A 27,781-nucleotide genomic window follows, 5' to 3' on the forward strand; every position below is an offset into this window, starting at 1 on the left:
GACTGTGCTAGACTTGACTATTCTTTGTATAGACCAAGACATCTAAATAGATGGAAAAACTAGTAATATTAAAATACCTTTTTTTCTTGGCTGGTCACTGAGCATGTAATGGTTAAGAAGATGGTAATATGTTAGTGTTGTGTTAACTATTTTCACAGGTAAGACATTTTATGTTTCAACTTCAAAGATTACCTATAACTTTATTCTTGTTAGCTATATTTTTCTTTATAATATTTTTGAGTAATATGTATATGTTCCTGTTTTTATTTCTTTAATAAAATTGAAAGTCATTTAAGTTATTCCTCTAAGAACCTAGGTTTATATTCAGAAGCCCTAGGGACTATTTGAAAGACAGACAGAAAGAGCACAGACTTTATAATCAAATTGCATGGGTTTAAATTTTGGCTTTGCTACTCCAGCTATATGATTTTAGAAAGATTTACTTTAGCATCTTTTTGCTATTTTGGCATCTACAAAATAATGGCAGTAGTGGTACTCACCTCATTCTGGGGTAATTCTGAGGGTTAAATGAGATAATGCCCATAAGGTTGTTAGCTATTATAACATATGCTCGATAGACAAGTATTTTTAAAATAAAACTTCCAGTTTGGCATACTCCTACATAGCATGCCAAATGCAATTTTGAATTTTCAAAATTTTGAATGTTTGTACCTTGTATATGTAAGGTAGTTCTGCTTTTGTGAGAAGATTGGCCAGATACATTAGGTTGTTTCTGATAGAAATAGGATGTGTGCTGCATCACTTAGAAAATTATAACCACTTGACGTGATTTTTCATAAACTTCATTTTACCTGTTAGTTGTTGCCTGTAGTTAAGTTGTTGCAGTGCAGCTTGGTACCTACACCCTTTAACTTGTCACCAGCTGTGTTCTTCATGGATTGTTGTAACTTTAATGAAATCTAGTCTTGCTGAATCACTAAACCTGTTCTCTCCTAGACGGCTCTTTATTGGGACCTGACAGATCACCTCTCCAGAGCCTTCAGACGTCCTAGCTCTCTAATTCTTCTCCATAACGAGTTTTGTGCTGCATGATAAAATATTCATGTCCAAATAGGTTCTAAACTAATTATCTGTAGCCAGCAGTTGCCACTGCAGTCATTTGCTGTTAGCTTGGCTCAAGTTAATGGCTTGTATTTCAGTACAAATAGTCCCTTCTGGCTGCTTCCTGTCGCTGATTCTTATCCTAAATGGAATTTCCATACATATCTAGAGTTAATTCTTCTTTTGAAAGGAGATTTTTTGCCCTACCTTTTTTCATCTCATTTTATTAAGATTAGCTTATTTTAGTGTTCAGTTCCTTATTGTTTCTTATCCATCTTCAAATCCTACATCCCTGCCAAATTCATAACTCCCACACTGTCCAAAAAGAAGTAATAAAGCACCAACTTTAATAAAATATACCATGTCAGATTTTGGAAGAAACAAAAATGGGGTACCACGGTAAGGATGCGATCTAGTTTCAGTGTGTATGATAAGCATTTCTGCTTAGTTGCTGGAGACCTACACAGGGAGTGTTATGATAGGAATTAACCACTTTGGGAAGAATTAATGGGGCTGGACATGAGGGAGATAAGGCACTAATGGAATATTTTTCTGTGGGTGTTGTTGAAAATGATGGATGACTTGCTGAAGGAGTAGGAGGGTTCAATATCAGAGGACTAAGGGCTTGATCTTCAGGGAATCTGTACTTTGATGTAGGTGTGAAAAGAGCTGGAGTCCAGCTAGCAAGGAGACCTTCCTGATACCCAAGGACGGGTCTGTGCCTGGGGCCTTCTTGAATCCTTTCTGCGTCCCTCTGTTTCAGTGAGTGAGTGAGTGAGTGAGTGGATACGAAAGGATAAGTCAGAGAAAGAAGATGTTATTAGACAGATAGAGGATGGACTTCCTTTAGAAATTCTAAGTGCCTCTCACCTCAGCGTCATTGTGGTCACTGAGCTCTTCAGAAAACAGCAGCTAACCTAAAGTACTTAACTGGAATGTTGGACCAAGGAGACAGGTACCCTTTTCTTTAACTATTAGAGCTTTTGTTCCATCTGACTTTTTCAGAATGTTGTAGTCATTAAACTCTGAAATACCACCTGGTTTCTCCTCCCTTCCCCACAGTCCCTCCCTTCCTACCTTTCCCTTCAAATAAACCAAACACAAAAGTCTTAGGTTGCATATTTTTTCATTCACTATACTCTATATTTCAGTTTTATTTTGCATTTAATTGACATATAATTGACACATAGTAATTGTTAAGTTGCGTATTGATTCTCTGCCAGTTAAATGGTATATGCCATATGCATTCTGTTAATGCCATAGGGATTTCATGGGCCCAAGGTTAGTGCTTTGATTTTGAAATCGAAACGTTCAATTTCTCATGAACTTCAAATTATTTTATTTTGAATAAATAGAGTCAATAGATTCGTAATGTTAGGGCTTGTCAGGATGCTGGAATCACAGATGTGTGGTGAATAAAACATACGTGATTTTTATGGCATTCTGAATAGTAAAAGTCTTTCTGATCCTAAATGCACAAATCCAACATTTTATTCTCTGTTGTACTTAAAGCAGCACAAATGTCTGGGTGCAGTGGCTCATGCCTGTAATCCCAGCACTTTGGGAGGCCTAGACAGACAGATCACTTGAGGTCAGGAGTTCGAGACCAGCCTAACCAACATGGCGAAACCCCATCTCTACTAAAAATACAAAAAATGGCCAGGCATGATGGCGGGCGCCTGTAATTGCAACTTCTCAAGAGGCTGAGGCAGGAGAATCATTTGAACCCGGGAGGTGGAGGTTGCAGTGAGCAAAGATCGCCACTGCACTCCAGCCTGGGTGACAGAGCAAGACTCCTTCTCAAAAACAAAAACAAAAAAACAGCACAAATATGGGATATTAGTATGGTAATTGTTTTCCCCTCATGCGTTGTTTCTGACCTGTGTCATATGTTTGTTAATTCATCTGCTTTTTTATTCCTTGATCAAAGAAACATGCCTATTAAAACACCCACGGTGAAATACTTCCTGAAAGGAAATGCTAGCTGGCATTTTGGTTCATTTCCTTTCTTTTTCTTTTCCTTTTCATTTTCTTTTCCTTTTCTTTTCTTCTTCTTTTTTTTTTTTTTAAATAAAAGCACTTTTTGCCCTGTAATCTGTTATAAATGTAAATCCTGTGAGATATGTAAGAAGGAAATCTAATAAAGTATCAGAATTATGGCTTCTTGGAATTCAGCTATAACTTGGAATTTAAAGAGTTACATATGTTGCTTTATATTCATTCTGTATGTATAACACCACTATAATCGATTTCTTTAATTAAATGCACAAATAATAGTTTAAGTTCATGAAGTACCTGAGGCACCGGGGAGAGGGGTGTGTTAAACATTGACTAATTTAATGAAAAACATGTTTAATCTACTGCCTCCTTTAATGTAGAACAATAATTTTGGTAATTACAAACAAATGTACGTATTCTTCAAATGTCTTTTTATTTATTTTAATTTTAAGGATATAGATTTTATTTTTCTTTTGTTAGTTTTTTTCCATGGGCTGTGACTATGCTCACTGAAAGGATATGAGATAGATATAAACTGTGTTCCATGGAATCCCGATCATCTTACGATATCAGAGTTAACACTTCAAATTGTTTAATACACTTTCACTTGCTCAGAAGAGAAATGCTACTGATGACTGCCTTCAAGAGAAGCCTAAGGGGCAGAAGGAGGAAACCCTGTGCCCACCTATCCTCCAGGGTAATCACATGACCAACCATATTAGCCTTCCTTACTTTTAAGACTAAAAGGCATAGGAGGAGAAATTCTTGATAATATATGGGGGCTATGTAAAATGCTTCTCAGGTTTATGATTTTAAGCAGTTAAACCAAATACTCTAAACTTTGAACTTCCACTTTGGTGTGCATTTGGTGTTTGTTTCTGTCTTTCCAAATTACCTCTTCTTATCCCTTTACCATATTTCCATACTTCTTATTGATTTGTATATATTTGTATATATTATGGGATCGTTTTCCAAGTGTGACAGATTATTTTCTCCCAGTTTGTTGCTTATATTTTAAACTTTTATAGTATCTATTATTATGCAAATGTATAATGTTTGCATCATGAATTCTTTTTTCTTTATAGCTTCTTGGTTTTTAAATTTTCTTTGGATAAGCTTTCTCTACACTAATATTGAAAACACACATTTTTTTTCTAGACTTCATTGTTTAATTTTTCTGTATTACATCTAGGCCTTTAATCCATATAGAATTTATTTCTTTGTAAGATATTGATTTAATTTTTCCTGATGTAAAAAAGGGTCTCAGCATCTTTTGTTGGTCAGTTATGTCCCTTCCCAGTGATTTGAAATGCACTCTGTTTCCCAATTCCAAATGCGTAATTATAATTTCTTGATTTCAGGTGTAAAGGACTCAGCTTAATGAGCATAAAGAAAGTTGGGTAATTTTTAAGGAGAATAGGCTTTTCCTCAGGACCACAGAGCAGGTGGCTGTGCCTTGGGAACAACTATTTACAGGAACTCAAATACCATCAGGTTTCATTCTCTTTCTTTTTTCCTTTGTCTTCATTTCTCGTTTGTTTTTCATTTATTGGCTTCATTCTTCTTTCTTACTGTACACTTTTTCTGAGTGGTTCCTGAGTGTTTCATTTACTCAGAAATCACTTTTTTGGTTACCAGTTGAAAAATCTCAGATTTGTGTCAGCTGGCCTTCACTGTGTTCTGGAAATTAAGTCATTAAAAACATAGCCAGCCCTGACCATAACCATGTGGATGAAAGGCTAATTCTTCTTTAGAAAAATTAGATAGCTTAGGTGCATAGGTCTCATTCTGGACTCTCTAGAAGTTATATCTGTTTATCCATGCCTATTTCAGTTCAGTGCTGCGTCAATTACTGTAGTTTTATGTTTGACTTAGAAAACTGTAGGACAAGTATTTTCTCATTTTTTTTAACTTTCAAAATATTACTGGCTGGTATTCGTTCTTCGCAATGAAATGTAGAATCAGCATGCCAAGTTCCAGTACACATCCCATGTTTTTTGATGGGAATATATTGAATTTATAGCTTTCTAAGTGGAAATTTGCCTTCTTATTTTGAGATTTTATTTTATTTATTTATTTTTATTTATTTATTTTTTTTTTTGAGACGGAGTCTCGCTCTGTCCCCCAGGCTGGAGTGCAGTGGCGCAATCTCGGCTCACTGCAAGCTCCGCCTCCCGGGTTCACGCCGTTCTCCTGCCTCAGCCTCTCCGAGTAGCTGGGACTACAGGCACCCGCCACCATGCCCGGCTAATTTTTTGTATTTTTAGTAGAGACGGGGTTTCACCATGGTCTCGATCTCCTGACCTCGTGATCCGCCCGCCTCGGCCTCCCAAAGTGCTGGGATTACAAGCGTGAGCCACCGCGCCCGGCCCTATTTTATTTATTTTTTTAGACAGAGTCTCCGTCTGTGGCCCAGGCTGGAGTGCAGTGGCACAACCTCGGCTCACTGCAACCTCCACCTCCTGGGTTCAAGTGATTCTCATGCTTCAGCCACTTGAGTAGCTGGGATTACAGGTGTGTGCCATCATGCCCAGCTAATTTTTATATTTTTAGTAGAGATGGGGTTTCATCGTGTTGGCTAGGCTGGTTGGAATTCATGGCCTCAAGAGATTCTCCCCCTGTGGCCTCCCAAAGTGATGGGATTATAGGCGTGAGCCACTGTGCTGGGCCAGGATTTTTTTTCCGGAATCATGGTATGCCTTTTCATTTAAAAAAATCTTTCTTTTATGGTAAAGTGGGCTGGTGTGGCTATATTTCTGTCAAATGAATTCCCATTACTAATCTCTGCTTAATCAAGTAAAGCTTCATTGAATAATAATAATTTAGAAAGCAAAGATGAGTAAAAGAAGAAGTTTTCTTATAATCTTGTCATTTAAGGATAACTGTATATACATTTAGGCATATCATGGTGCTATATCTTCCATAGAGGTTAAATGTTTAGGATACAATAAATTGGCATTTGTATCAGGAATGCATTCCCATTTAAGTAAAAAGAAACCTGCTAAGAGTATGATTTTATTATTCATAATCAAAGAGGTTTAAAGGTACTAGATCAGTGACTCAGTAAAGTCAAAGATGATTCTGTACAGTTCTTTTGGCCTTGCTCTGGTAGTCACAAGATGACTGCTACTAGGACATTCATTATGTACCTGGTTGAGGCAAGAAGGTGACAGAATGTTTGATGTCAGTTTGTTCCCTCGTTGTCAGTAAAACAAAAGCTGTCTTAGGATACCTCTGTTTCTGCCTGGTCACATGAACTCTTCTCCATGCAGGTAAGGTTGACAAGCAAGCACATGGCTTTTTAATCTCTGTTGTGGGAAGTGGGATTGGAATGGCCTTTAGGTACCCAGTCAACACCATCTGCCTTTGCAAATAAGGCCAGAATTACTCTTGATCTTAAATTGTACAAGCCAAGTTTTTAGACAGTGGATAAGTTCTTCCACGTCTTCTCAAACCAGTGTTTCTCTAAGCCCCTTAATTTATTCATTTCTTTCCCTCAGTGATTTCTGGAAGCCATTACCCCTATTTGCCTGGCACTTATACAGTGCAGAAAAGGTCCTGAAAACCCGAAAAATCATTTATAGTGTGTTTTCCTTCATTTTTAAATGCTATTTCTTGATTGTCTAAGACTGAATTGCCTTGGGCATTCCTCACTGAGCTGGAATGCTGATTCTACAGCATGTTTTTGAATAACATCGCTTTGCTATAACGTTGATGAGAAAAAGAAATTGATTCCTGGAAGGCCCCACTGTCTGTGTGAAGTTAGCACATTCTCCCCATGTCTGTGAATTTTCTCCAGATACTCCAGTTTCCTCCCACATCCCAAAGCTGTGCATGTTCTTTGAATTGTCATGTCTAAATTATCCCAGTCTGAGTGAGTGTGGGTGCGTGCGCGTGCCCCGAGATGGAATGGTGTCCTGTTCAGGACTAGTGCCCGCTTTGCGCCCTGAACTGCCGAGATAGGCTCCTGCCACCCGCCACCCTGAACTGGATTAAGCGGGTAAATATCTTACTTGTTGTTATTTATCTCAAATGTATGCATAGCCCACATTTATTGCAGTATTTAATATTAGTGTTTTTGTCTTCATTTAGAGGTTTGGTGATGTTTTTGCAACCAGAAATATGCCATAACAACTCAACTCTTGTTTATGTCAGTTAGCCAATGGAGAAACTGGTTTTGTGGTAGATCATTTGGCTTAAAGTTGAAGTTTCTAAGAACCTATAGAGGACGTTAAGTGAAGAACTTGTTGCATTTCTGCTTATTTATTTGCTTTTACTGTGAAGAAATAGCTGAACTTCTGTGAAGGGTGCATTTGCTTTTAGTCCACTGTGTGCTGCTCTAGGCTGTCCAAGCCCAGGGTTTGGTTTCTGCTCCTATGATATGAAGGCAGTATGAGAATTCTCACAGGGCCCTAGCCTGACCTCTGGATTAGGTTCTCATGGTGTTGCTCTGGTTCCTGGTTTCTGCAATGCTAGTTTCCCCGGCTTGCCTGACCTTGCCGCCTTGTGCTTCTGGTTAATGTGGTTCTCTCAATCCCATTCATCGGATACTTCCAGACTTGTCATTTTTATTAGGTCTCATTGCTTCAGCAGTTATGCCATTCTCCTGACAAATAGAGTTCTTTCTTACCTAGGAAAAATATTAGTTTTCTTTTAACTAGAGCTGTTTTCACAAGTGTGTGAAGAGCTGGAAAATTGCAATTAGTTTCAGATAAGCACAGCTGAAATATTCTTGTTTTGTACTAAGGCAACAAATTGAAAGAAAGATTGAGGGCATTGAGTCATTGTAGTTCCTAACGATACAACGAATACATTATTGGGTTTGTGTATCATACTGGGACCTTGTTACAACATCTAAAATAAAAGGATCTTAATGTGTCTTTAGTAATCCTCATGCCTCTTAATAAGAGCTTTTAATTTTTAGTCCCTGAGTCATCACATTTTGGTATTGCTAGCCCTCCTGTGGCCAAACTGAATACTTTCCTAATTAATTTTAATAATAGAAAGACTCATTAGGAATGCACTGGCCTGCTGGGATGACTGTGGTGACGCATGAAGTCACGAAAGGAGGATGAAATCATTTTGGGCATTTCAGTGACATTTTTTATTTAAAATGGATATGTCAGGCCAAGGAGCACTATTTGTGGTCAGCATTTGGGAGGCTGAATGTTATATTTTAAACTGTTAGATTTCATTTGTTTGATTTGTACTAGTGGGTTGTCATACTCTGGCATTAGTGGTCATTTTTTTAATGGCCATTTCTAACAGCATATGAAATTGAAAGAGACTGAAGTGTTGGAAAGAAGAAAGTTAGGTTTTTTTTTTAATTGTTAAAGTATCCCAAATAAAAATGGAATTTTAAAGAATGTCTCAAGAAATGTGTTAAAAAAGTCAATCAAAATTGGGCAAATGAGCTTCTGCTCATGAACATCTGTAAAGCATTGAGTTTAATTGCCCTGCAGCTGCTGTTGGCTATGAGGTTTCTAGTTTTACTCGTTTCTCCTCCATCTTACATGTCACTTTATTTCCTCTTTCCTACTGTTGCCTGGGTCACATGCATTTGCTTGTGTCGAAAAAGTAAGATGATTTAGTTATTTTTAAGATCCCAAAGACAAGGATGCTTATCTGTTAAAGCCTTTTCCTCCAAGCACCTGTTAAGAGTTGAATTTAATCTACACCAGCTGTAGCCTAGTTATGTGTAGCTCGAGTAGGAGGTGTCTGATACATTGTCTTCTCTGTTTTCATTGAAATGGATTGCTAAAACTAGGCGGCATAAGTTAGTGGGGAAAATTTAGATATATCTTAGATTAGATGCAGACCTTTCAAAATAGGGCTTTAAAACATAACAATTCAAATATACGTGCTTATACTTTTACGTGAATTACAAATTGGGTAAAGATAGAAATTTGTTTCTACAGAACTGCCAGGAATTATATTACACATTGAGACCACTGACTTTTGACACTGGCCGCTTTGTCCATTTGAATTTTCCTGCTGAGTTACTCTTTTGGGCATAATTCTGCAGAATGGAAGTCTTTAAAGATAAAGGAAGGTGCTGAGAATGTTTTATTCTTGTTGACATATGAGTGTGATTCAAATTGAGTTTTATGGAAAGATCACTCACTTCATAGAAATTTTCTTATTTTACCTACTCAGTAGCAGGTTGTATTAGTCCGTTCTCGCATTGTTGTAAAGTAATACCTGAGACTGTGTGATTTATAAAGAAAAAGAGATTTAATTAGCTCACGGTTCTGCAGGCTGTATGGGAAGCATAGCAGCTTCTGCTTCTGGGAAGGCCTCAGGAAACCTGCAATCATGGCAGAAGGCGAAAGGAAAGCAGGCCTATCTTACATGGCCGGGGTAGGAGCAAGAGAGAGAAGGGGAAGGTGCCACACACTTTCAAACAACCGAATCTCATGAGAACTCACTCACTATCATGAGAACAGCACCACAGGAGAAATCCACCCCTATGATCCAGTCACCTCCTACCAGGCTCTACCTCCAATATTGGGGAGTAAAATTTTTCTACATGAGATTTGGACAGGGACACAGATCCAAACCATATCACAGGTCAAATTCAAGCTCCTATTTTTTTTTTGTTCTCCTTCTCCACTTATTTCAAATTGGAAATTAAAAGATAGAATATAAGATGTTTTAGTCTTTATGAAACACTTTTACTAAACCAACTACACGGTACCTTAAACCTAAGTAAACCTCTTTTAGTGATCAATTTTGAAGATAAGGCCCAGTCAAATGCTGAATTTTGATGACCAGTAGGAGGCAGACTAAGATTTTTCACTGTTCCCTTAATATTTTTTAAGATTTATAATGTATGAAGCTTTTGATATGTAATGTGAGAGACAAAAAGGAGACATCTTAATTCTACTCTTAATGAGTGGAAATATTTTCTAACCTGAGAGTTACTGCAAATTGTCCTGGAACTGAACCCGGAGGCCTGTGAGCAAAGGTTGCTAAGGCCAGGGTCAGTAGTCTGAATCACAGTGTTCCAGGGGTTCCAGGAACTCAAACCTAACCCAGCCAAGTACAGACAACCTCGGGGTCTAACATGTGAGAGTGGAATTGCGATAGAAATCGAATTTGGTGAATAGTGGTGTTGGGATGTCGAGTTTTAGTTAGAATTAGAATCCCAATTAGTGGCCTTGGTAAATACTTCTCCCATTTTCAGAACCATGGCAAAATGGATTGAGGTTCAGGGGAACTGTAACCTAATTAGGAGCCAAGGGAGGAGCTAATTCCCAAGGATTGGACATGCCTGGTGGGCTTGATAGGGAAGACCATAGGCTTAGTTTGCTCTCCGAGGCATGCTGAATCCTGAGCTTAACCTCGTCCACTCTTAGTTTTCTCATCTGTGAAATGACTGTAGTCAATAATTGTAGTCACCTCATGGGGTTGTTTATGATCATTAAAAAGAAAATCCATAAGTAACTTGTAAAATACTGCATTGACATAGTGAGTGTTCAGTAAATATGTTGGCAATTACAGATGCTACCTACTCAAAGGAATGGGTTTTTACCTTAGGCCCCAGAGTTGTTTAGAGATCACCTTGAGGACTCATTAAAACACAGATTGCTGGAAATGATCTTCAGAGTTTTCTTGATTCAGTAGCCCTAGGGTAGAGTTGCCAGATAAAATACAAGATGCCCAATTAAGTTTGAATTTCAGATATACAGTAACCAATCTTTTAAATATGTCCCATGCAATATTTGGAACATACTTATACTAAAATAATTCACTGTTTATCTGAAATTTTAATTTAACTGTGCTAAATTCATTGTTTATCTGAAATTCCAATCTTCTGGGTTTTTGTTTTTGTTTTGACTAAATCTGGAAAACTGAGTCTAGGGTGGGACAGTTTGAATTGGCATGTCAAATGTGTTCCTTCCCAGGTGATCCTACTGGTGGTTCAGGACAACACTTTGAGAACCTCTCGATACCTGCAGCTGGATGGATCTGAGGAGTATGTTGACAATCATTTACAAATAACTGTAGCAGAAGGTGTCACATTCCCTGGGAGTTCAAAATATACCCAAGATACAAGGCAACAATGTTAGTGTCTAAATAGTTGCACTTTAGTGGGGGTTATTATGTGTTTGTGGTTAAGTCTTTAAAATAAGGAACATGAGTTTGAGATCATTTATAAAGGTATGTAACTAAGTGCATTGGCCTAAATGAAAATATAGATTCCATCTTTTTGTCATGATTTTAATTGAGCTACACCTTCATGAATTTCAAATTTATAGCTTTTTAATGCCAGGAATTATTTTTGGGGTTGGGAATGAGAGAGCCCAGGGTGAAACCTTAAACTCATCTGTGCTTTATCTATACTGTAATCCTTTTAAGTCAGAAACCAGTAATTAGAGTCATACAGGAGGCAGTGTAGAGAGTGATTATTTCATGGGCTTTAGAGTTATTTCTCATTTGTGTAGTGAAAATAATAATGGTAGGTATCTCATAGAATTGTTGTGAGCATGATGTGCAAGAGTACACATAAAACATGGTTTAGCATACAGTGAGCACTTAAGTGCAGACTAAAATGGGATTAGGATTAATAAAACTCAAATCCTCAATTTAGTAGGTAAGTTTTTAAGACATTGTTAACAAATCCTCTGAGTCAAGTTTGTGTTTGTTTGTTTTGTTTTGTTTTTGTGACTAAGAAACATCACTGATTCATGGTAGACCAGAACATACATATTAGAACTTGGTTACTTGGTCTACTATACACTACAGTGTTAGCTCCACAATAGCAGAGACTATTCTTGCTTTGTTGTTTGTTTTATCCTTAGTGTCTAAAACAATACCTTTCATAGAATAGATACTCAATATTTGTGGAAAAAACGAAAAGTGACTACCACTGGTAGATGCTTTCGATAAACTGTTTTTAGATGATTTTATGGTTATGTGTAGACAGAGTTGTTGTATCAGAAGATTATGTTCCCATGGATATAACAATAGACTAAAGGTTCAGCATATCTCAAACAATGAACCTGGACACATAAACAGAATCATACAGAATGTCAAGAAAAATGGAAATGTTTTAAATGTCTGATGTAAGAACAGTCACTTGGTTTTTCTTCTCCTTTTTAAACCTTTTAATATACTACATTGGCTTAAGAAAAACAGCTTTATTATTCTTAAAAGTAAATTTAAATAGGCAATACATTCCCATGCTTCAGAATTTAAAAGTATAAAAGTATATATGTTAAACATCTCCTTAAAACTCCTGTCCAATAGATACCCTGTTATCTTTCCCACAAGTTAAGTTATATCATTAGTTTCTTATATATCATTCTAGAAATTTTTTGTCATATATAAGCAAATATGTATATATATATATATATATATTCTTTTTTTCCTGTTTTAGAAAGATGGTAACATTATGAACACTATTCTGAATATCAATTTTTTTCATTTTGTATATCATGGAATTTTATTTCTTCATTCTTTGTTATGGCAAGAGTATTACGTTGTATTGTTACACCATAATTTATATAACCAGTCCTGTGTTAATATGCATTCATGTTGTTTCTAGTCCTTTGCAATCACAAGCAATGCCACAGTATAACCATCCTTGCATACATGTGCTAATGTGTCTGTAAGATAAATTCCTGGAAGTGGCATTTGCGGGTCAAACCCTTATATTCCAAGGTCTGTGCATTTGTAGTTTTGATGGATACTGCCTGTCTTAGTTCATTTTTTGCTGCTATAACAGAATATCATAGACTGGATAATTTATAAAGAACAAAAGTATATTTGACTCATGCTTCTAGAGACTGGAAAGTCCCAGAACATGGCACTGGCATCTGGTGAGGGTCATTCCATAGCAGAAGGGCAAAAGGCAGAAATGAACACAGGAGACAGAAATATGGGCCTGAATTTATTCTTTTATTCTGAGCTCACTCCTGCGATAACTAATTCATTCCCATGATAAGAATACTAGTTCATTCATGAGGACTCTGCCTCTTCAAGGTTCTACCTGTCAACCCTCTTACAATGGCAATTAAATTTCAACATGAGTTATAGTGCAGATGTTCAAGCTGTAGCATTGCCATACTGCCCACCATAGTGGTTGTACCATTTTACACTTTTACCAAGTAATGTTCTTCATTCTTTACATTCTTATCAATACATTGTGTTAACAAACTCTTGACTCATTCCCATTCTGATATGTGAAAATGTTTTAGTTTGAATTTATATTTATCTTGTGAGATTGCACATTTTCATATATTGAGGAACTTTTTATATTTCCTTTTCTGTGACCTGTCTCCTCATATTATTTTGAATAATTTTCAGTTGCCTCTTTTTTCCCCCTTACTGATTTGTAGGATTTTTTTTTTAAATCTGGGAATATAGCAATTTGAGATATGAGCTTCCAATTTTTTTTTCCCATTTATACTTTGGCTTTCCTTAGTATAATTTTTGCCATGCAGAAATATTTAATCAATATAACAAACTTTTGTTTGATGGATTCTACATTTGTGACACAGTTATAAAAGACTTCCACCAGCTGAGGTTATAAATAAGGAATTTTATCATAATTTTAAAATAACTTTTATAGTTTGTTTTACATTTAAATTTTCAATTTGTTTGGAAATTATCTAGGTATAGGTTATGAGGAAATCACTCGACTTCTGCCTTGAGTTTGTTTTATTTATGACTTCACTATTTCAACCAGTTTTCATTGAGTATCATTTATGTACCAGGAAATTTGGTGGGTGTCCCTCATAGAACATATTAAAACTTAGTTGGATGACTAGGATTTCCAAAACAAATAATGAATGAAAAAGCATAAGAAGTGTTATGGTAGAGATGTTTGGGAATGCATAGACAGGAGTGATTCATTCATTCTTTGTATAGGAAAGAACAGGACTCAGAATAAGGAAATATTTATACCATACTCATTTTTGAAGTCAGAAATATCTTAAAACAGTTTAGTTTTATGAAACTGAAGGATTTATTTAGAAGAACAGATACAGTGTGAATTATAAGAATGGTGATGTACAGTGTGAATAGATCAACTGATATGATTCACGTTTTTAAGACTGGCAGCTTTCTACTGATATTTTTTAGCAAAGTAAAAATAAGTAAGCAAGTAAATAGGACTAAGAAAACTAATTTGAGAGTCAGTTTTCAAGATGTTGGAGAGGGTAGTAGTATAAGAACACTAACTTCCCAAATATGATTTTGGAACTCCCTTTGAGAAAAAAAAGAATAATTAATAAAGATTTTTTTTAAAGGCCAGATTAATAATAAACAACAAAAGCCTCAGATAACTTGAAAGGTGAGAGAATAAATTTCGAGGTGATAACAATAAAGAAATTTAATCATGTACAGAAATGTATAATACTTTGTACAGCCAATAAAAGCAAGTAAGAATTTTCAGTCCTACAGAGGACTTTAATGCAAGGGACAACAAATACGTTAGATATTCCCAAAGGACATGACTAATAAGAGAAGAGCTTCAGCTTTGAAAGTAAGATAAAATGTATAAGTTGACATAATCTTCAGGAAAGTGAATACAGTTCCCATGTTAGGTACAAGCAGGCAGTTATTTTCAACTAGAAAGATATGAAAGTCTTTTAAAAACCAAGTATAGACATGCAACTTTATTATTAAACATGCATTAACTCAGTGTTATTAAGAGAGTAAAGAATTAGGAAGATAATATTGAGGAAAGATGTGTGGATTATATTTCAAATGTATATACGTACGCATGTGTGTGTAACATACACACATAATGGTAGAGTGTTGGGTTTTGTTTCCAGAGAGCCAAAAGAAGTATAAAATATTTAACTATCCTTCAAATTTTGACACAGTCTTTTGCCTTTCATTCATGAAGATGAATATTATTCTTTTCCTTCATAATCAAATGCCCAGGTTTCCAGGCTGCTTCCAGTGAATGTGTGGCTTCTGCTAGAGATTCTGTATTTTACAGATTCTATATTTTACATCTCTGTCACCGTTGGAATATGTTTATGAGATCTGGGCGTATCACCAGTGTACATGCTTGTCTTTCTGTTCACCACTAATTTTTATAAGATAATGGCGGATACGCAATAAAATATCACATAGTTGCCTAGCCGCTTCTATACTAAGATGTCAGTGCTGCTGAAATTGAATTGTGAGCTGGCAGGAGAGGCTGCTGTGGATTAACAGGAAATATTTGACAGTTCAAATTTGGTATACAGAAGTTAGCAGTGTCAATATATAATGTATAATAGTTGGAACTGTGCATGTTGATGACCTCATGCATTTAGTGCCTCTGTACACGTTTAATATTGTCGGGAAAAAGGGCTGCCAGGGCTTTTTAGACTGAAGGTTGGGAATTGGAGGTCTTACAGTCTCACCAGTTAGTGATCATCCAGTTTAGTCACATTATTTTATAGTAGGAGAGTGAAACCTAAAGAAGTAATTTTTCTGTGTGTACAAAGCAAATTTGGTGGCAGAGATTAACAGGCAGGTTTTCTGTCTTGTTTCATTGCTTTTCTTTCAGCACATGTTGTGCTCTTTCACCATCGTGGTTTTCAGCTCTCAGTGTACTACGTGTGATTCTTGGGAAAAGTGCAGATACCTGATCTCCAATCTCAGAGATTTTGATTTAGCTGGTCTGGGATATGGGCCCAAGAATCTCAGATGCAGATGGCTTTTGTGGCAGGCACACTTCGAGAAGGCTAGACCATGTCATGCGTGAAACTGAAATACATAGAAGTTAAATATCCAAGGTCACATATGTAGGAAATGGGGAAACCAGGACTCCTATCCCCTCCTCAGTTGTTTTTTTTGATGTATGGTTTTTCACATTCTAGAAATTGAAGTGACTCACTCTACCTAGAGATTTGGAACAAGATTTAAGAAGCATCTAAAATCAACATGATGCCAGTTCTTAGGGTGATGTATGCTTACTAATAAGAAGTAAAATTGCCCAGTATGAGCCAGGTTTAATTAGGCATTTTAAAGAAGTAAGACTGTGCTACCTAATGTTTGAAAATTGATTTAATTTAGAACTGATTATCAATGGTAATTTAAGTATTGGTATCCCATCTTTACTCCTGTTGAGCAACCTGGGTGGCCTTATCATGTAAATTCCATGACAGTGGAATTTACAATTATTTCAAACTCTGCCTTTAAGTAACTTAGAATCTTCTAGAAGATACAACTTATAAACAGATTTAAAGAACGATATTTTTTAAAGTGATTATTAAATGATCACTTGTGTAGCACTAGATCATGTAATGGTTTAGAGGAGGAGAGACAAGTTTCAGAACTGTGTTGCGATAAGCCCCTTTGATGGGGCTTAACCTGAAAGGGAGCCCTTGTGTGATCCAATGTCATCAGACAGAAAGGAGCCAGTGAGTGTGGAAATTACTAATAAAAATGAAGAAACGTGTCTTCGCCTTTTTGTGCCAATTTAGCAAAATACCACAGATTGAGTAATTTATAAAAAAGAAATTTAGGCCAGGCCCAGTGGCTCATGCCTGTAATCCCAGCATTTTGAGAGGCTGAGGCAGGCAGATCACCTGAGGTCAGGAGTTTGAGACCATCCTGTCCAACATGGTGAATCTCTACTAAATATACAGAAACTTAGCTAGGCGTGGTGTCATGCGCCTGTAGTCCTAGGTACTTGGGAGGCTGAGGCCAGGCATGAGAATCACTTGAACCCAGGAGTCAGTGGTTGCAGTGAGCCAAGATTGCACCACTGCATGCCAGCCTGGGTGACAGGGTGAGACTTTGCCTCAAAGCAAAAAAAAGAAAAAAATTAATTTTCTCACAGTTCCAGAGGCTGGAAAGTCTGAGACCAAGGTGCTGGCAAGTTTGGCTGTTTGGCTGTCTGGTAAGAGCTACATCCTCCAGTGAGGAGGACACTCAGGGGTCCTGACATGGTGAAAGGCAGAAGAGTAAGAGAGCTGAAAGCTGCAAGAATTCTGTTTTTCTAAGTAACATAACCTCATTCATAAGGGAGGACCCTCATGGCCTAATCACCTCTGAAAGACACCAGGTCTTAATATCATCACATTGGAAACACCGGAATTTTAAAAGGGATACTTTGAAACCATAGCAGAAGGTTAATGAAAAATTAGTATTTGCTGGGAAGGTAGGCACAGGGATTTTCTTTGTTAGTGAGTTACTGGGTGAAAATATACAATGATGTATACAAAATATACAATGACTGTAATGAAAGGGTGATAGTGTTTGTGAATAAAGGATTTAAGTGTCAATAGGTATCAAAGAAAGGAGGCAGTTATTTGGATGGTCATACTTGTGCTTAGAGGTTCTTTACTACACCACCCCAGTCTGTTTTCTTTTGTTTCTACGTTGTTACAGCTTATTTGAATAACTCAGATTCTTGTCTGAAATGCTTTCTAAATTCCTCCAAATTTGCACCAAGGCAAACAGTAAATCTGAATCATAGCAGTGAATAATTGAACAGGCTAAAACATGAACTGGAAAAAATGACTGGAACTGAAAAATCAATAAGCTTAGGGAAGAAACTTGTAGAAGTTTATTCAATATAAAAAAAGAATAAATCAAGAATAATAAATATCCAAGTTGCTTCTATAATCGTTTTACTTTGAACAATATAATTTTTTTAAAAAAAATTGATAGTCTTCCTGTGGGTACAGGAAAGATTTCTAGCATTTGAAAGGTTACAGCAGAATAAAGGAAGTACAAGCAAAAAAATAGATAAAAAGAATTCCTTCCAGCATAACAAAAATCGCTTTAGTGAAATGATAAACTTTAGTGTAGATATATTATTGAATTGAAGAGCTGTTGGCATTCCGGGGAAGCTTTTGGGGTCCTTAAATGTCATTCCACTGAAACAGCATGATTGTGATTGCTGATTAATAGTCCAAGAATAGTGATATCTGAATATGGTCTATAGTGATTTAAAAAGGCTTATGACCAGCTTCTCCTTTGAAACTTCCAGACAGTTTTCAATTTAATGATCTTAGTTTCCCACTATGAACATGAGGATTGCTTGGAGGAAAGAGTCTATTATTTTTGAATTTTTGAGTTAGATGTCTTCCATTCACCAGAAAGCACTATCCAGATTCTAAGATAGTATTTCAGGATATGACCATATGGCAAAGCACTTACTATATATAGGTAATTTGAAACTATACCAGTTCTAAAACAAACAATAAAAGGATGCGGTCACATATAGCAGTGGTAATACGTGAATAGTTAGATCTTGTGTATAGTTAATATGTTTCTGTGGAGTTATCCGATTAATAAAAACAAAAAAATACCAATCTGTGATATATAGGATACTTACCACTTTATGTATATTGTTAGAGATGGAAGGAACCCCATTTTTACAGAATGACAAAACTTAGTTCTAGAGAGGTGAATTGACTAGTTATTGACAGAGATAAATAGGCACCAGATATTTTGGACACCAGTGTAGATAAAACATGATGCTACTTAGAAGAATAGAGGAAGAACCAGTTTCAGCACCAGATAGTATACTTAGGATAGCCCTTCACTCACCTCATTGCCCTCTCTGGTAAGTCATCATCTCTGGTCCTCTACTTAGGCCCACCTAGTTGAGGTATCACCAGAGGCAGCTTCTGTAAGGGGGAGTCAGCTACCTGGAAAGCTGGGATAATACACCCCAAAGTATACAGTCCTGCAGAACTTGGTGCACTTACAGTCATGTCTTCTTTCTTTCCTCCTTTCCTTCCTTCCTCTCTCTCTGCTTCCCTCCCCTCCCCTCCCCTCTTTTCTTCTTTTGAGACAAGGTTTCTCTCTGTTGTCCAGGCTCTGTTGTGCAGTGGCATGGTCATAGCTCACTACAGCCTTCCACCCCCGACTTCAAGCGATCCTCCCACCTTGGCCTCACAAAGTGCTGGGATTAGAGGCATGAGCCATTGTACTTTGCCAAGCCAGGTCTTTAACTGCCAGGCCTACGGTTTGATTCATTGCTGTCAGCATTGTAGGTTCCTGTGTTAAGTACAAATTAACAATGTTGGGGACTTCATATATTTCTACTGTGTAGAAAGATTCTTCAGCTTTGTGAAATCTTAAAATACCTTTGGTTACATGTTATTTTTTCCAGTTATTATTTAGTATATCTAAAACATTTTGTATTCTCACAATGCTTCTTAGTATCATGAGTTATTAAGTAAGACTGCTAATAAGTTGCTATGCTTATTAATAGTTTGTAATTATAAATTATTTATAACTGATATCTGATGTAAATAGAAAGTGTGTAATACATATAAGAAGTAGCTCTGGCTCTTGAAAAGAGAGTGTGTGTGTATGTTTGTGCACATGTATGTGTGTACATGCATGTATATGTATACATGCATAATCATATAGTCATGTGTAATTATATATGATTTATACAAATATGAACTCTATATACATATATGTTTACACATACACCAAAATGCACACACTTACTTGCTTTCTTAGATATTTAGGGAATGAATTAGATTGAATCTACATTATAAGCTTCTTCACTAAGGGGTTTGCTTCTTGAGAGTAGACATTTTCTCTTGTTTGCCCTGATTTTGGGACTGGGTAAATTGTTATGTTTCTCTAAAGGATAATTAAGGTCAGAGTACTTTGTGTGTGTGTATAAGCCAGTCACTTTGTCTAGAGGATTGCTGAGCTGCAACCACTGATAGCTGCCTTGACCCTGAAGTATCTGCTCTTTACACTAATGAAGAATGAAGCTCGTGGCCAGCATGACCATTGCTTCTCAGAAATGTAAATTTTCTCACTCTTGTGAATATTGTACTTACACCTCATGCTGGCTACTCTCCTCTTCATTTTTTTTTTCTCATTATAACTTTGTCTCTGTCCATTGCACCCAGATCCGAAAAGTTGTCCCCTGCAGAGATGCTATTTGGTGAAGATTTGAAACCTCTTATGAGTTAAGAATGTCCTTTATTTTCAGCATTGATGACAAACCTGTTAGAAACAAATTTTTGGATGGGATATTATAATACAAATGAAACTGTGAAACAGATGACCTGATTGTTTCATATGCGTTTATATTATCTATATTGGTGATGTGCTCCACAGGATGAGATAATTATGATTATACACACGTGTTGAAAAGAGATGCATTCAATTCACAGCTATGGAAGTTTTAAATTGATTTTTTTTTCCCCAAAAGAAGTCAGAATGTATTCATTTTTTCTCATCATTTCCTTCTTAGCTTAGAGTTACCCCTTGTGGCTTCCTAATTTCATTGCTACCACATTGTCCAAGTCTTCATCACCTCAAACCTGAGTTACTGTACACTTAATGCTTGTCTCTCCCATTTCTGGTTCATTCTATATATTGTATACTTCAGCGCACATTTATTTACCATGGTGGTGATAGTGGTGATAAGATTTTAGTTTAGAAGGCGTAATCCATCAATAAGTGCACAAGAGAGGTATTGGTTTGTAAGTTTTAGAGCACTAACTTTAAAATAGCCCCCCACCCAATTAAAAAATAATTGTGGACCTATAACATATACAATACCGCTTTAGATGGTGAAAACATTTAATATATTTACTGAATTGAAATAGTTTGTTGATTTAAAAATTCTGCTATGATGGTAGGATAGGGTAATGGGACGATTCTAGAGAGGAGCAAATCCAGTATGTGGCATGTTCATTGTCCAAAGAGAACCAGTTCTGGTAATGAGTAGAGCATTTCTTGAAATTAACATTGTAATAAGCACAGCGAAGCAAAGAGAGTTTAAATCATAGTGGTGCCTCTCTCCTCCCTGGCTTCCCTGATGCCCAGTGGTATACAATTCAAAAATATCTGATGAGTGGTTATAACATTTCTCTGATTTTCCCCTTTCTTTTCTTCATCTGCAGGTTCATCTTAAATGAACCTCTCCTTGGTCCCATAAGGCCAGTCTGTTTTTGCATTCCTCAGTTCTGATTTCTTTTGGCAGGAGGACTACATGTTGTTGACAGATTATATCTGAAAAGGGCTTTGGTAATTGCTCGTTCTCTTCAGTGACTGTGTTGCTGACAGATGGGCACAGTGAATATTGAAAGTGTTCTGGACCTCCGCTTACTCCTTCAGCTCATGAGTGGTGAGCACTGCCAGCATTTTTCTTATTATCTATTAGCAAATTTAAAAAGAATTGCTTGGATCTTTACATCTTTTTGGACCTATAACTAAATCACATATATGGCTAGGTTCTTTCCCACCTCTTCTACCCCCAACCCCCGTTATGTATTTTTTGGAATAGAGAAAATTCTCAAGATGTTAGTGCAGGCTGGCATGAATGGGTGCCAATAGTTCTTACAGACTTGTTAAAAGATTTATTTTTTGCCTGAGAATTACACATATGGCCTAGAATGATAATATTAGGATCTGTGTTGGTTGAGATAATTGGCAGATCACACCTTAAGAAAAGTGATTGGTTGGCTTGTTTCTTTCATTTTAATCTGTTGTCTCCGTCACAGTCAAATTAGCATTATGTAGTATATTACTACACTTAAAAAATTATTTAACCCATTTATAGAGGGCATCTGTCAGTTGCATTTGAATTATTTAAAACATTTTCTTACATGGCCAATTTAGTAACAGCAAGCAAAACCAAAATGAGCAAAGGAGAGGATCCCAATAATCCCAGATCTATAAAGCGGATTTCTCAAGGGGGTAGAGATAACCACCTAGCTATTGCTAAATGTGATCTCACTCAGTTGAAAAAGAAACAATCAGAAGTGAGCAATGGGAGCCGTGAAACCAACTCAAAGAAGACTTGTTGCCAACATGGAGATAGAGGATATTGGTCTACAGGGTACTATTGGAGAGGTAACTGTGAGGCTTTTACACCCAGACAGCCCTTCTGTGCATGGCAAATCTTTACTGAACTCCTCGAGATTTAGGGCCAATTAATTCATCTGTTTTAACATGAATTCATCGGGTAATCTGTTTTAAGATTAAATTAACTTGTTTGTTCTTGCTTTCCAGATCTCTTATTCACTGCATGCGTGTATATGGCTATGTGAGTGAGAGTGAGAAAGATAATATTCCTGGGGATGGATATCTATTTTCATTGATTATTAAGTAGAAGAAAATGCTCACATACTTGTAGGTACAGAAGCTTCAACATAGCAGTCTTTCACAGTGTGAGTTATGATAGATGTAATCTAAGAGTAAATTATAAAAGGGATAGGGCCGGAACAGACTTTTATTAAATTTTGGGTAGTATTGTAGATTAGAAAAGTAAAATGTGTTACCTCTACTTATCTTTAAACATTCACTCTATTAATGTATTCATCAGACCTCAGGAAGCTTGCAAGTATATTCTGAAGTTACAAATTTGTATTTTCTTTGTAAGTAATATTTAGGAATATTTTCCTTTATGAAAAACTTTTAAAGTCTAAAAATACCACTGTGTGCCAATGTCCTGTATCACCTCTCTCTCAATTTTCATTCTCTTCTAATAACTATTTCTAAGAAAACTAGTTTTACAGATTATTCCAATGATTACTATAAAATTAGAAGATCTCTTAAATAACATCTAATGTGATTTACAGCAGAGATAACTAAGGTCGCCAAAAGTTAAGTCAGATGTTTAAGATTACACAAATTAAGTCAGAGTATGGAGAGGAACCTAGATCCTCTCATCCTTGTTCAGTCCTTTTGGCTCTAATGTTGCCTCCTATCACATTCTCAGTCTGGATGAGTTAGCTGTAAAATATCAAGGGTATGCTGTTTGCAGTCCAATTTAGCAATTATGATCAATGTTGTCATCCATGTTTTAATAATAGAATTATAGAGTTAAAATTTGTTTTCCATAGGTCATATATGTAAAAAATGCTCAGTACATATTTATTAACTGAGTGAATGAAACTGGTAGTTTTGTTTTACATATGCACTTTTTCTGACTTGCAGAAAAAAAGTTAAAATCAGAAAAGAAACCAAAATGGATCCATCTGACTTATTTGGAAGGACATTATTGCGTAATGAAATACCAACACAGTCACATTATATAAGTCAGTGTTCATTATCACAGACAAATCAGCATGGTAGAGATGATAGATTTTCAGAATAGCATAGGGATTCTTCTAATAACCCCCCAATGAATAGATGCAAATAGTTTTCCAATTGAACATACCTTTGAATTATTACCCACATTATTGTCTTAATTTGTTGAAATTGTAGTATTTTTGTAATATGATTGCTACATTGCTTTTCAGGAAGAGGAGCGTTATGATTCTGTATCCCCTTTTGGTCCTATTTGTCCCTTTTAAATCAGTTTCACTTCTCGTCTTAGACTTATTGAGATTTTTATGAATGTACCTGACTACCCTTAGTACATAAAAAGAAGACTCTTTTCACTTTACTTAATGCTACAGAATTTTGAGTGTAGTTCCCAGATGGCTAATTATTTATTTGGTGACTAAAAATCTAGCTTCTTGTTCTCCAGTCACATACGTGATTTTTGGATTTTAAGATATATTTTTATATCTCATATGAGTGATTGTAGAATTCCCAGCCATTATATTTCTTATCACTATGGCTAACTTGAATATAATAGCATGATTTTAAAATATATATAACCCTGACATGGTGATGTACTTTTGAAAGCTCCTTGCATTAGCAGGTTATTTGTACAGCTGTATCAAAAAGACTTGCCTCACTTCAGAGGGTTATCAATTAATTTGCATAAATGTATTTATGCTTGAGAGTTAAAGTAATGCACTATTAGTTTTATAAAACAGTTGGCATAGCTGTCAAAGTTCTTAATGTTCTTTGCAGTGTTAGAGCTAGAATTTCCCAGGGCATTGAAAGAAAAAGCAAAGAAACAAATCTTTAATAGTGTTGCATTCTGGTTGTTCTCTTGGGCTTGTATTGAAGAACAGGGTTGAGGTGGCGTTGAAATTAGTTTGCAATCATGAAAAAATAAAATACAACTCTTTGAGGTAGCTAGGGCAAAATGACTTTGCAGTGCCACGACTACTCTGCCCCTATCTGAGAAAATGCTTCTTGTGCTCAGTAGCTCTTGTTAACCTGGAAAACTCTAGCCTTACATAAATAATGAATGGATGCAAAATGCATTGGTTTTGTAATGTAGATGAAGGTAAGATGTCCTGTCAGAACTGAAATTTGCATAGTAGAATAATTTAGTTATCCTATCTTATTCTTTAAAGCAATAAATGACTATGAATATTCACGGTCAATTAAAATATTAATGGTATACTGATACTTTAGTTTTAGGTCTCTAGCCATCCATAAAGAGTTTCATTTAAACTTGACTAACAGTGAAGGCATACTTCAGCATAGTGTATAATATATTGGCATTTTGTCTCTGAAATGAAAATGTAGTACCTGACATGAGTAAATAATTTGCTTACTCTTATAATTCATCATTTCTTTTGATAAGAAAATTTTCTCTTCTTGTACAGACTAAAACAGGGACACAGTATGTATATCTTTTGGTGTTGAAGTACTCTGATGTTTTTAAGCACTAGTATTTATCTTTATTATGCATTTAGAGTTTCATTTAGTTGCTTCAATTGACTTTTAGACTTAAAAAAATTTTTAAGTGTAAAGTATACAGTACAGTGTTACTAACTCCATCCATATTGTTGTTCAACCATCACCACCATCCGTCTCCAGAACTCTTTTTCATCTTACAAAACTGAAGCCATATCCATTAAACAATAATTCCCCATTATCCCCTTCCTCAAGTCCCTAATACCCTAATAATCACAATTTTACTTTTTTTTTTTTTTTTTTTTTTTTTTTTGAGATGGAGTCTCACTCTGTCTCCAGGCTGGAATACAGTGGCATGATTTCAGGTCTCTGCAAGCTCCACCTCCCGGGTTCAAGTGATCCTTCTGCCTCAGCCTCTTGAGTAGCTGGGACTACAGGCACATGCCACCACGACCAGCTAATTTTTTGTATTTTTAGTTGAGACGGGGTTTCACCATGTTGGCCAAGATGGTCTCGATCTCTTGACCTTGTGACCTGCCTGGTTTGGCCTCCCAAAGTGCTGAGATTACAGGCGTGGCCACTGCGCCCAGCCCACAATTTTACTTTCTATGAACTGGACTCCATTGATTCATGTAAGTGAAATAATACAGTGTTTGCCTTTTTGTGACTGGCTTATTTCACTTAGCATAATGTTCTCAAAGTTTATCCATGTGGCAGTATGTGTCAGAATTCCCTTACTTTTTAAGGCTGCATAATATTCCAAAGTATGTATACGTCACATTTTGTTTATTCATTCTTCTGTTGATGGGTGTATACTTTAAATGTGTGACTTACATGGCATGTACATTATTTGGGTTGCTTTCAGCTTTTGGCTTTTGTGAATAATGCTGCTCCACGAACATGGGTATACAAATATTTTTTTGAGACCCTGTTTTTAATTCTTTTGGATATCTACTCAGAAGTGGAATTGTTGGATCATATGGTAATTTTTATTTTTATTTTTTTGAGGGATCTCCCTACTGCTTTCCATACGACTACAGCATTTGACTTTTCCACAGTAGTGCCCATAGGTTCCAATTTCTCTACAAGCTCGCCAATACTCCTAGATTTCTGTTTAATATACTGATTTTTAAGTTATAAAAGTTGCATATTGTAGAGATTCAAATGATTCAGAGAGGTGTAAACTTGAAAATCCTTCTTTATTTTCCCTTTGACTCTTAAAACATTGATTAACACTGATTGAATCAGATCCAAGATGAGGTTTCAAATTCCTCTAAAAATCTTCCCAGGAAAGCTTTTTAACACCTCCCGCACATATGTGTAGATAATCATCCTTTCTTTTGAGCTTGTCTTTTAAGACACTGCATCTTAGTGTAGTGACTTCCATTTAGTGAATGCTACTGAATGTGGATTTGTGTCAGACACTGTACTATCCATATGTTTTTCAACTTTATAGCACCAGCAGTACCTAAGTCATTGTGCCTGGCAAGTCACAGGTGTTCAAAATAGATATGATACATGAATACACATGTCCAGTCTGGGAGGAACTTTTCAGGAAGTAACTAACATAGGCCTCTTTCCTTCTCAGTGCTGTATAAGCAGTCTCATGCTGGTGTTGCTTTGAACGTGCATTTTCTGTGTTTTATAATATATTGCTTTAAGGCACACACTGGGCCTATGAAGACTGGGCCTATGTTTGCTGCTGCTTTTGATACAGGATCAGAAAATGTTTGGACCCGCCAACTATTCTCTGATTTATTAACACTGGCTCAGAATTATGGAAGTTTGAAGTTGGCTGGAAGCTATGAGATGATTCAGTGTAAACCTTATTTGATAGCTGAAGAGACTGACATAGTCAAAGACCTCTACTGTTGTTAGGAACAGCACTTGTTTTAAACCTTTATTTTAGGTTGGGGGTACATGTGCAAGTTTGCTAGATACATAAATTGCTTGCCACAGGTGTACAGATTATTTCATCACTCAGATGATAAGCATAGTACCCATAGGTACTTTTTGGTCCTCACCCTCTGTATTAGTTTGTTTTCACAGTGCTACAAAGAATGACCTGAGACTGGGTAATTTATAAAGGAAAAAGGTTTAATTGACTCAGAGTTCTGCATGGCTGGAGAGGCCTCAGGAAACTTATAATCATGGCAGAAGGCGAAGGGTGAAGAAGGCATGTCTTTTCATGGCAGCAGGAGAGAGAAGGAGAGCAGGGGAAACTGCCACTTTTAAACAAACCATCAGGTCTCGTGAGAACTCCCTCACTAGCATGAGAACAGCATGGGGAAATCTGTCCCCATGATTTAATCACCCCCCACGAGGCCCCTCCCCTGACATGTGGGGATTGCAGTTTGAGATGAGATTTGTGTGGGGACACAGAGTCAAACCATATTACCTTCCTCCCTCCCTCTACCCTCTAGTAGGCCCCAGTGTCTCTTGTGCCCTTCTTTTTGTCCATATGTATTCAGTGTTTAGCTCCCACTGATAAGCAAGAACATAATGTGGTATTTGGTTTTCTGTTCCTATGTTAGTTCCACTTAGGATAATGGCCTCCAATTCTATCCATGTTGCTGCAGAGGACATGATTTTGTTCTTTCTTATGGCTGTGTAGTATTCAGCGGTGGATATGACCACATTTTCTTTATCCAGTCTACTGAAGAACAGCACTTTTAAACATGATCTTTATTTTTCAAAGCCTAATTGTTAAAGTGTCCTTATAGATGTTACTGAAGCCTCCATATCCAAGATAAAAGAGACTGCTTTGCAGGGTTGTTAAAATCAGGTTTTTCAAACATAATTAATCAAATAAAATTTACCTAATGATATTTCAGTAGTCCTTATGGGGTCACAATCGCTCAATTTTTTTTTATTTTAAATAAGAAGTGTAAATGAAAGTTTTTCCTAATGTTGTTTACATGTGCAAAATGATTAGATACCTCGCCATTTTAGTATAAATATGAATAATGATCATGGGGCTAATGATTAAAAATAAAAAAAATTAAGAAAAAGGCACTTTAAATGGCAACAGAAACAAATCACAAGGACCAGGATTACTCTGTTTCTCAAGCAATCAGAAAATTTTCCAAACAATAATTAACATGTTAAAAGAAAAAAGAAACGGAGTCTAAAGAAATACAAGAGTTCATGGGGGTTTTAAAAAGTTTCATTCTTTGCAGATGAATTGCATCCTTTGGGAAATAACAGTATATGTAGAAGTTAAGAAACATCAGTATTATGTATTCTTTAGTGTTGTTTAACAGCTTTTTGAGAAATAATTCACATGCCATGTAAGCTT

At 36.3% G+C, this 27,781-nt stretch overlaps 1 protein-coding gene across 4 annotated transcripts in view; it reads left to right on the top strand.

Annotated features, from left to right (window-relative positions):
• EXOC4 (exocyst complex component 4) overlaps positions 1–27,781 on the top strand; it is an 828,468-nt gene that overhangs the window by 301,203 nt on the left and 499,484 nt on the right. The gene's annotated exons all lie outside the window — the stretch shown is intronic.

The sequence above is a fragment of the Hylobates moloch genome, unplaced genomic scaffold (assembly GCF_009828535.3).
Source record: "Hylobates moloch isolate HMO894 unplaced genomic scaffold, HMol_V3 SCAFFOLD_1, whole genome shotgun sequence".
Taxonomy (NCBI): domain Eukaryota; kingdom Metazoa; phylum Chordata; class Mammalia; order Primates; family Hylobatidae; genus Hylobates; species Hylobates moloch.